Source organism: Pipistrellus hanaki (assembly GCF_964339955.1).
Source record: "Pipistrellus hanaki genome assembly, chromosome: 6".
Taxonomy (NCBI): Eukaryota; Metazoa; Chordata; class Mammalia; order Chiroptera; family Vespertilionidae; genus Pipistrellus; species Pipistrellus hanaki.
Window position 1 is genome coordinate 10,788,306 of NC_140508.1, and position 9,666 is coordinate 10,797,971.

At 44.2% G+C, this 9,666-nt stretch overlaps 1 pseudogene across 1 annotated transcript; it reads left to right on the plus strand.

Annotated features, from left to right (window-relative positions):
* The first annotated feature begins 2,103 nt into the window (after nt 1-2,103).
* Nucleotides 2,104-3,407, plus strand: LOC311624785 (CDK2-associated and cullin domain-containing protein 1-like; annotated as a pseudogene). Its single transcript has one exon. The product of its transcript is annotated as a CDK2-associated and cullin domain-containing protein 1-like (transcript).
* The last annotated feature ends 6,259 nt before the right edge of the window (nt 3,408-9,666 follow it).

The following is a 9,666-nucleotide window of genomic DNA, read 5'->3' on the forward strand; positions in this document are numbered from 1 at the left end:
AGTGACTATCTGAGCGTTCCCCTGTGAGGACACCATGTCATTCATTATTCAACAAATTTCCAGATTACTTTTCAAAACGTAGGAGTCAACCTAATACTAGCATCCAATTAACTTTCCATCTCCCTCCCATAAGGTTAAAAGAGATTTTCTCAAATACTGTACTGAAATCTAGGCTTGTCAAAATGATGGTTTGTAGCATTATTTGAACTAAATGAGCTAACATGAAATGTGGCTCTGAGTCTGTGATTCAAATAATCTAACATCCGTTTTCAAAAAAAAAAAAAAAATTTAAAGAAAATCAGTCCTTAAAGGAAATGAGTCTGGACAAGGCTTACTAGTGGTGTCCATGTTGATTCCTGGCAACCACACAGCCTTTGCCAAGCACATATAAGACCTCTGGTTGGTCATTTATCTGTAGCCAAGAACCAATATCCATCTTACTTCCGGTCTTTAACTTCTAAAAAATGCTCCCCTTTAATTAGGACTTTCATCTATCTCCATTTTTCTGGTAATTTCTCACAAAATACATGATGTGACCTTGAGACCATGGGTAAAAATCCCAGATGACTTGGGATGCAGATTTAGGCTTCTGAAGGTTCCGTGTGGTTTTTCCACCTAACTCAGAATTCAGGCTCTAATGCACTCTCAGTAATGACTATTCCACACTTTCTAGTTTGCAGGGTCATTCTCTGATGAAGATGGAAAGCAACACATGCCGATATGCTGAGGCCTTTCTGGCCTATTAATATTATTCCACCTGCACAACCACCTCCTCCATTTTCCATTCATGGCTTTGAAAGCCCTTTTCATCCCACTGTGCACCTTCCACAGTTCCCTTTCCCTCTGTTCTTTCGCCAGCCTGCCCCTGTTCCATAGGCCCGTGCTACTCTTACTCTTTGCTATTACTTGCTTTGGTGATGTAACTCTTCTTTTATTGGCTCCAGCATCTGAAGATCTTACCACAGAAGACATGGTCAGGACAAGTAGCGGTGGGATGTGCATGAAGACAAAAGTGCAAGAAGAGAGAGTCCAGCCAGCATGACTCAGTGGTTGAGAATCAACCTATGAACCAGGAGGTCAGGGTTGGCTTCCGGGTCAGGACATATGCCTGGGTTGTAGGCTCGATCCCCAGTGTGGGGTGTGCAGGAGGCAGCCAATGATATTTCCAACTCTCTCTCCCTTTCCCTTTCTCTCTGAAATACATTTTTAAAAATCTAAAAAATAAGAAGAGAGAAAAGTATGAAACTCTTATAGAGTTCATGAAGAATTTGACCTGCCCACTTAAATAGCTGCCACTTCTGGCACTGTCAGTCTCCATTCCGAACTTTTTAAGAGTTAGCAGCAGCTCTACTGCCATATAACTGACAACTCAATAAATCAAGTTTTGAATAAGGAAACTGACAGTCTCCTGAGCCAAGGCTTTTTGACATTTGCACGGAAGCATCATGCTGCAAGGAAGTTTTAGTCACCGCCAGCCTTGACTAGAGCAAGTGGCCTCCACGATACCCGTTGTTGGCATGAGGGAAGTTTTATGGCATCAATCCCCACCCTTCCTCCCTCTCTCTCACACACAGACCATGTGAAGACACCCATGGGTGTTCACACACGCCTGTCCTTGCTTACCCTTCACGATGAGGGAAAAGAAAGAGGGAAGCAACAGACACCAGCCATGCAGGCCAACTGATCACAGACAGGCATCTGAAAAGCTGTTTTCACAACCAAGAGCCCCACAAGCCCCCCCACCATCCTCAGTCCTAGGAGACAGCGTGCCTCCAGGAAGAGGAAGACTAAGGTCTAAACACCAACTTTCTCATTTCTCTTCTTTGAGCCTCAGAAGCCTCTGGGGAAAATAACAAATACCTTGCCTGAAAATTTCCTGGAAAACATAATGTTTGCACAGGTACAGAGCTGGGATGCAGTAAACAGTAGTTATTATTACTAAGATCTACAAAACTAAGTGCTTTAGGACCAAGATTAGCCCCATAAGAGTTACCACGTCCAAACTCTGGTGTGGATTCCCAGTGGACACTCCACAGGAATCAGCAAGGGTGAGCACATGTTTCCTTAAGGGTGTTTAATGGTTTTAACTTGCTGCCGACATGAATGCTTGTTCTGTCATATAACTGTTGGAAAGTAACTGTTCCCCCATCTCCCAGAGTCACCCCGGCAGAGAGCAAGCGACCTGGCGCCCCGCCGCCCGCCCCGCCCCCGGCGCTGTGGCTGGCGGAGGCCGCGCTGCCCCCTGGCCCGGGGCCGCGATGGGCGGCGGTGCCTGTAAGACGGCGGTGCTGGGCGGCCGGCAGGAGGGAGGAGACCATGGCGGAGGAGGAGGGGGCAGCTACGAGGCGATGATGGACGCCCGGAACCACAAGTGGGAGCCGCGGTGGACGGCTTCCGCAGCCCCCGCCGCCCCTCTCCGACGCCAGCCCCGCCCGCGAGCCGCCGGGGGCCGCCGCCGCCGCCGGGGGCCAATGGGGTGGTCATGATGGTAAAGAGCTGCGACGCCGCCGCGCCGCGGCCAAGGCGGTCCCCGCCCCCAGCCCCGGCTCCACCATCAGCATCAACAGGTCCACCTCCAAGTTCCTCATGAATGTTATAACTATTGGAGATGATAAGAGCACATACTGGCCAAAACTGGATGGTGCCATAGATCAGCTTTTAACCCAGAGTCCTGGTGACTATATCCCCATATCCTATGAACAGATATACAGTTGTGTGTATAAATGTGTATGCCAGCAGCACTCAGAACAGATGTATAGTGATCTGATTAAAAAGATACCTAATCACTTAGAGAAGTCTCAAAGGAGCTGCAGGCCAGCCCTCCAGATCTCTATATTGAAAGATTTAATATAGCTCTTGGACAGTATATGGGAGCATTGCAGAGCATTGTGCCTCTTTTCATATATATGAATAAGTTTTACATCGAAACAAAACTTAACAGACACTTAAAAGATGACCTTATAAAGCTGTTTACGGAACATGTTGCAGAAAAGCACATTTACAGCCTGATGCCTTTACTTTTAGAAGCCCAGTCAACACCATTTCAGGTCACACCTTCAACTATGGCAAACATTGTGAAAGGCCTGTACACTCTCCGACCAGAATGGGTTCAGATGGCTCCAACTCTATTTTCTAAATTTATTCCAAATATCCTCCCTCCGGCGGTGGAATCTGAACTTTCTGAATATGCTGCTCAAGATCAGAAACTTCAAAGAGAACTCATGCAGAATGGTTTTATGAGAGGTGACCAGTCCCGGAAGAGAGCTGGGGATGAGCTGACTTATAACAGCCCTCAGCCTGTGCGAGTTCCAGAGGCTACAGATAGTGACTGCGTTGAAGGCACTTTCCTTCCTGCCACAAGGACACACCGGAGCTGCAGAGACTTTTCCCAGCACAGCGGGTCCTGATCTCAGGCGCTCTCCCAAGGCTGCTCTCAGAAGAGGACTTCGGACTTCTTTGACTTGTAATTTTAAAAAACAAAACAAAATTTTAACAAAAAAAACTGTCAGTTGCTGCTAGACTCGGGGATGATTTTGAAATGGGACAATCTTTTAATGAAACCTATTAATCCATGAGGAACAGGCATCTTGAAAGTGACCGTTGCTAAGTGAAATCTGGCAGCCCAAGTCAGCAGCTTCCTCCAAAAATATAAGAGCAGAAGAATTTTTCTAGCACTGTTTTATTCATTTGTGGACTTGGCGCTCGGCATAGTCATGTCACACAGCAAGATACGTTTAGCTTTAAAATCGAGCAGATCATTACAATACAGTATTTTTCACCCCTAACCAAAACAAACTCCTTTAAAAGAGTTGGTCTTTGTTTAGCTTTAGAAAGTCTTGTGAAAGGAAAATGCTAATTCTGCTTTTGCTATCCCTTCTCACCCATTAGTTCACAACTTCTTTCTACTCTGTGCCTTGAGCTTTGTGCACTTTGCAACTCCATGACCATGTTGTCAAACTCATAGATGCTTCCGGAAAAAGCTTATGGTATCCTGGGTTAACCCTCCAAAATGTCAGGAGTGGCTTCATAGCAGGATGCTGAGTGAGTGGGAAAACGAAACGTCGCCTATTGGTCAGATTGCCCCCGCGTCACCATGGCAAACTCATGTTAACGTCAGGGGCCAACTCTTACCCAACATTTCCATTCCCTCTGCCACTTAACATGACTTCACCAGCTGCTGTCGTATTGGCATCGCGCTAGTCCAGGCGTGGCCAGCACTTCGGCAATAAAGCTCCCCTTTCAATGTGGAGAATCATCCAACAGAAAAAGCTGGCTCCCGCGATGCTCTAGGAAGTGGATATGGTTATTAAATCACAATGTAATCAGTGGTGTGGGATTCCTGATCCATTCATTTTAAATGGGTAGGATAAATACTTTTTCTTTTTTTAAAGTTTGTAGTCTGCATCTTGTGAACAATGTGTCTAAGTCTGAAAAGAAGTAGCGCTGCTGTGTTTGAGGCCCCTTCCGGCTGTGGCCAAGCTGTGTTTTGTTTTTCTACACCCACAGTGTTATTTAGTTATTTAGACTTTGAAGCATATTCTAGGAGTTCTTGAAAGGCAAAGAAAAATAGAAAGATTTGGCCAACGGGAAAAAACTTTCTTCTCAATTCTGTTTGACTCTAAATGGAGTGCTATGCTTGAGTCTATGAGGCTATGTCAGACTAACAGTCACCTCTTCAGAGAACTTGAAGCAGAAAAAGAAGACGTTAGAGATACTGTCACACTTCTGAATTGCAGGATTTTTTTTAGAGTTGCCTCTGCCAATTCAGTTTGTCCTTTCTTTAGGGCACATGTGTCAAACACAAGGCCCGCGGGCCAAATCCAGCCCGCCAGGCCTTGCAATGTGGCCCGCACCGCGCTGTCATCACTGCACTCCGCTGTCAGTTTATGACATTGTCAGTTTATGACTGTTCAGTAAACCATTCGGCCCGCGATTTAGGCTGGATTTTAGATTTTGGCCCCTTCTCTGATTGAGTTCGACACCCCTACTTTAGGGAGTGGGAGAGAGAGAAGTGTGATCCTAGGAACATGTAAGTCATCTAATGGAAGTCCTCAGTGTGAAGTCATTACTCAGAGAAGTAAAAGGAAAGGTGGTCAGCTTTTATTTTTCTAAGCACTTGTCAACCAGAGTTGATAGATTTTGTGGAGGACGTGAGTTAGACTAATTCTGTGAGTGTTTTGGATTGTGTTGCTGAACACTGAATTGCTGTAAGAATATACACGGGTACTACCTGTGCCCTGAGTAGTTTGATTTGCTGCACCAGTAACATTCTAGTACCAAGGAAAAATTCCATTTTACCACGAAGGCCAACTTTTATTTCTCAAAGGACTGCTTGCTGCAGGCTTATCAATAACGCCTGCAACTAAAGTCTCTCCTGAGTGGTTTTAATAATAACTTCTTCGGAAATAAAATTGGATTTTTAAGAAAAATGTTGATAGGTTCTCCAGTAATTTAATAATATACCCAAATGCTTTTCTGGGAGAGACTATTGTTTGGCCAACAACAACAGAACTTTCCCTATAAACGCATTTTATTATGATGTGAATTGGCATTAAAACGTTTGGATGTTTTTGTATTAAGTAAATTGAGGAATATTTTATAATATTGTCTTCTTTTTATTATAGTATATGTGTAAACAAAAAATGGGCAGAGTAGAGTCTGTGAAAGTTAGTTTTTCTAAAGTTTTGGGCAGTGACTGAGCCAACTCTGGGTAAGGGTTGGTCCTGCAAAGCCGGAGGGAAGGCCCTGTAGGAGGCATCTCCACGTTCTCCTGGCCCATGTGACCTGTCGTTTCTCATTTTCACCCCCGAGGTACATTGCAGTATGAAGAACCCATTTCTTTATTTCAAGCCAAAGTTGGCCTTGTTTAATTGGAGCTCTTTGCTAAATTCTTAGTTTGCACCACGAGAAGAAATAAGATTTGTCCTCCATGTTTGTTGTGACGAAGCATTGTTTGCCAGAAAGTATTTTCTCATGTTTACCTATTCTTGCCGGGATCGTATACAGTTTCCCCACCCAGTTGACTTGTGTGGGGCCCAAGTCAGAAAAGTGTACATGCAGGTCGATTATCAACAAGTTGATTTGGCTAAATTGACAAGTGTGTGTGTGCAGCCTACAACTAAACCCTTCCAAAAGCAAGCCAGTCCAATCCCATTGGAGTCCTGGCATGAAAAAGTATAAATAGAAGATAATGGTTTTGAGAGACGGTACTTTACAGTTGGCTCAAATCTTCAGTAACAGGGTCCTCTGATGCCCTCTGTTGTCACGGCCGTACCCTAGTCTAGCAACTACTTTGTTTTTTGTGGGGCAGAAAGCAAACCCTGACACACATAGTTCTTATGTAGAATCTGTGAGAAGAAGTACCAACCTGGATGCAGGAGTTGTGTGTTATTACATTTTTCCTAACCCTTTTACAAGTTTGAGGCAGCTTCCTCCATTTCTTTGGGGCACAGGATGGAAACCTATTTGTGAGTGAGAGAGATTGCAGGAGAAAGGATGCCTGAGACTGTGACCACTGCACTGCAGCCCCAGCAGTGCAGCCCCCTCAAGCTGCCGGTCCCCTGTTCCATGCTTCCCACCGGGTTGCAGATTTGCACACATAAAGAATTCCTCAGGAAGAGTTGGCACATACATCACCTTGCAGTATTCTGTGCTGACTGCATAGGGATTCGAGCGCCCTTCACACAAAGAGAACTCGGAGTAGCGGTCCGTGCACACGCGCTAGCAGAAGTACGGTGATCCAGCGGACACAATGGTTTCTGCAGGTCTGAAGTGAGCAGGAGCACTTGTATCCTAGTCTTGCATAAATCTGTTTACTCTCCCAGGGTAACCTTCCAGGTTGGTCATCATCTTATGGAGGCTGGCTGTAATTTCTTCTGTATTTACTCTGTTTTATCACAATTATTTTCATGATTATCATGCTAGAATTACTGCCCTTAAGCCAAAAGTCAATCTACCTAATAAAAGAGTACCATGCTAATTGACTGTAGCTTTGCAACACCCACTAGCCAATCAGGGGTGAATATGCAAATTAAACCAACAAAGACGGCTTGTTAATTTGCAGGTGCCGGGAGGGGGGGGGGGGGGGGCGGAAGGCTTGTGTTGTTGCCATGGTGATGACACAGGCATTCTGCACCACCACAGCAGCTCTGGGCCTCTGGGCAGCGTGGGAAGGTGGAAGGCGGCTCCTGCCATAGAGAGGGCAGTGCCGGTGGCCAGGAGAAGGAAGGCCCATTCTTGCATGAATCTTTGTGCATCGGGCCTTTAGAAGTTTAATAAGCAGCTATTGTTAAAATAACTGAACATTGTTTTAGGGATATACACTAATCTGAGATACTAAAAAACTTTACAACTAAAAAACCAACACAAGATAACCCACGTTAGCTATCCAGTCACTGTTTGGATGTTTTCAGTTGATTTTTTTTATGGTGTCTCATTGAGCTTCAGAGTATTATGTTTACTCCAAGTCTAGGCCTCTTGAGATTGAAGATCAGAATGTGAATTCTGTGACTGACACCTGTAAGAGATCAGACCTTTTTGGTTGTGTTACTGTTTTCAGTGTGATTGCATAAGATGAAGTTTATGTTTATCAGAAGTTAAAATAGAGGTCACAGTAGTTGATGGAGAAATGGGTTTCTTATTATTTTTATTACTTTGTTGAAATTTGCCTCAAAGTAGGTTTACCGTTGTTTGTATGGAAAATACTACAAATAATTAATAAATACTACAATAATTAATTACAAATAAATTCTTTCGCATACTCACAACTGTAAACCTCCTTTTGCCCCACCCTGAATGTGAAAGAACCCCTATTGTTTTCCAAGGAGAATAATTTTTCATCTGCCCCTGCTGTTTACGAACTAAGTCATTGCCATGTTCATGTTCCCTCCTCCACTGGCCAAGCCCCTGTTTTGAACCTCTTTCCACAGCCGAGCGGCACAAGTGCATACACCGTTTCTGCTTCTGTTGATGTGGCTGTGGGAGAATTACAGGAAATGCTTACCAGAGGCACATTAAGCCTCTGTAACCCTGGTTGGGAATTATCTTCATTTCTGGTTGGACTGGATTGTTTAGGAAAACGTTAACAGCTTACAATTCTGGAAAATTTATAGTGTGGCTCTGGGACAGATTCTGTGGTTTGAAAAAAATAAATATTTTGTATTGATTCCCTCATGTCATTTTAATTTCGTAGCTGTGAACTAAATGCACTAAGGCTGTGGCTATTCTCCTGGAAGGGCACGTTTTGCTGAACAGATGGCAGTGTAATTGCTGTCATTAGTCCTGTTTGTCACTGTTACAGCCATGCAGTCCAGGGGAGATCATTCACATGTGAAGTGGTGGGGAGATACGGCTGGAAACGGAATGCTAATGATGAATGGTAGGTCAGGGCAGACAGGAGATTTTGCAGCCCACCAGCATGGCCAGAGCAAGGGTGAAGCATTGACGTCTAGTCCCCGGTGGCGCTTGTTTGTTGGAAAGCATGGTAGAGCTTAGAACAAGACGTCCTGCCCATCAGCTCTTAGAGATCCAAGCAAAGCGAACTGGTGGGTGAAACTCCCATTGACCGGGTTTCAAAGCCACTGACTTGGGTTCTGACCTTTAGCTCTTGGTTGCTTTGAATCAGTCCTCCTGTGTGAGGGTGTAGACTGTCACTCTAAAGCATTGTGGTTAATGAAATCTTGTACAGGTGTCCTCAGCCTTGTTCTACTGGTACCTGGCTCACTGGAACTTTGTTATAGTAGAGAACTTCATGATTTTGCTCACAGCACATTCATCATGCCTCCTAAGTGATAACCACACTTAGCACACGTCTGTTCTGCCATGATCATTAGCCTGCAGTGGGTGTCCACCTTGACCTCTCTACCAGTGATGAAAAACAATGTATGTGTATGTAACTATATACATATATATATATATATATATATATATATATATATATACATATATATATATATATACACAGATGTGCATATATATGTAGCTTTTCTTTTTTAGACACTGGATACATTGTGGACTTTTAATCAAAACTTCTGATTGATTTTTTTTTTTTGCATTGATTATACCATGCTTTTTACAAAAAAAAAAAAAAAATGAAGAAGAAAAGAAAAGTAACTGTTCAAAAATAACAGTTTGAAGAACTGAATCCAGTGCAGCAGAAGGAAGCCAGATAAATAAGGAAAGGCCCAACGTTAAAAATGTCTGGAGCAGCGTCCCATAACTGCCCCTGCCAGCCACACCAGGGAGAGGGTCACTATGACCAGCTGCTAACACCAGAGAGGAAGCTCTGCTCCGCCCTCCAGCAGCTCCTCTTTCCTTGGAAGAAAAAACATTGTCTCACTTCACTTGTAATAACGTCCCCTGAGATTTAAAAAATATCAAACACTGGCTGGTTTGGCTCAGTTGGTTGGGCGTCATCCTGTTCACTGAAACGTGGCTAGTTCAGTTCTGAGCCAGGGAGCGTGGCTGGATTTCAGGCTTCATCCCAGGTGGGGTTGAGCAGGAGGCAGCCTATCATAGATGTTCTGCTCTCACATCGATGTTTCTCTCTCCCTCTCTCTCCCTCTCTCTCTAAAAGTCAATAAAAACATTTTTTTAGAAATACCAAAAGTCAGCTCACCTTTCATTCAATCATTCAGTAAAGAAGTGACCTAGACAGTGAAAGCACTC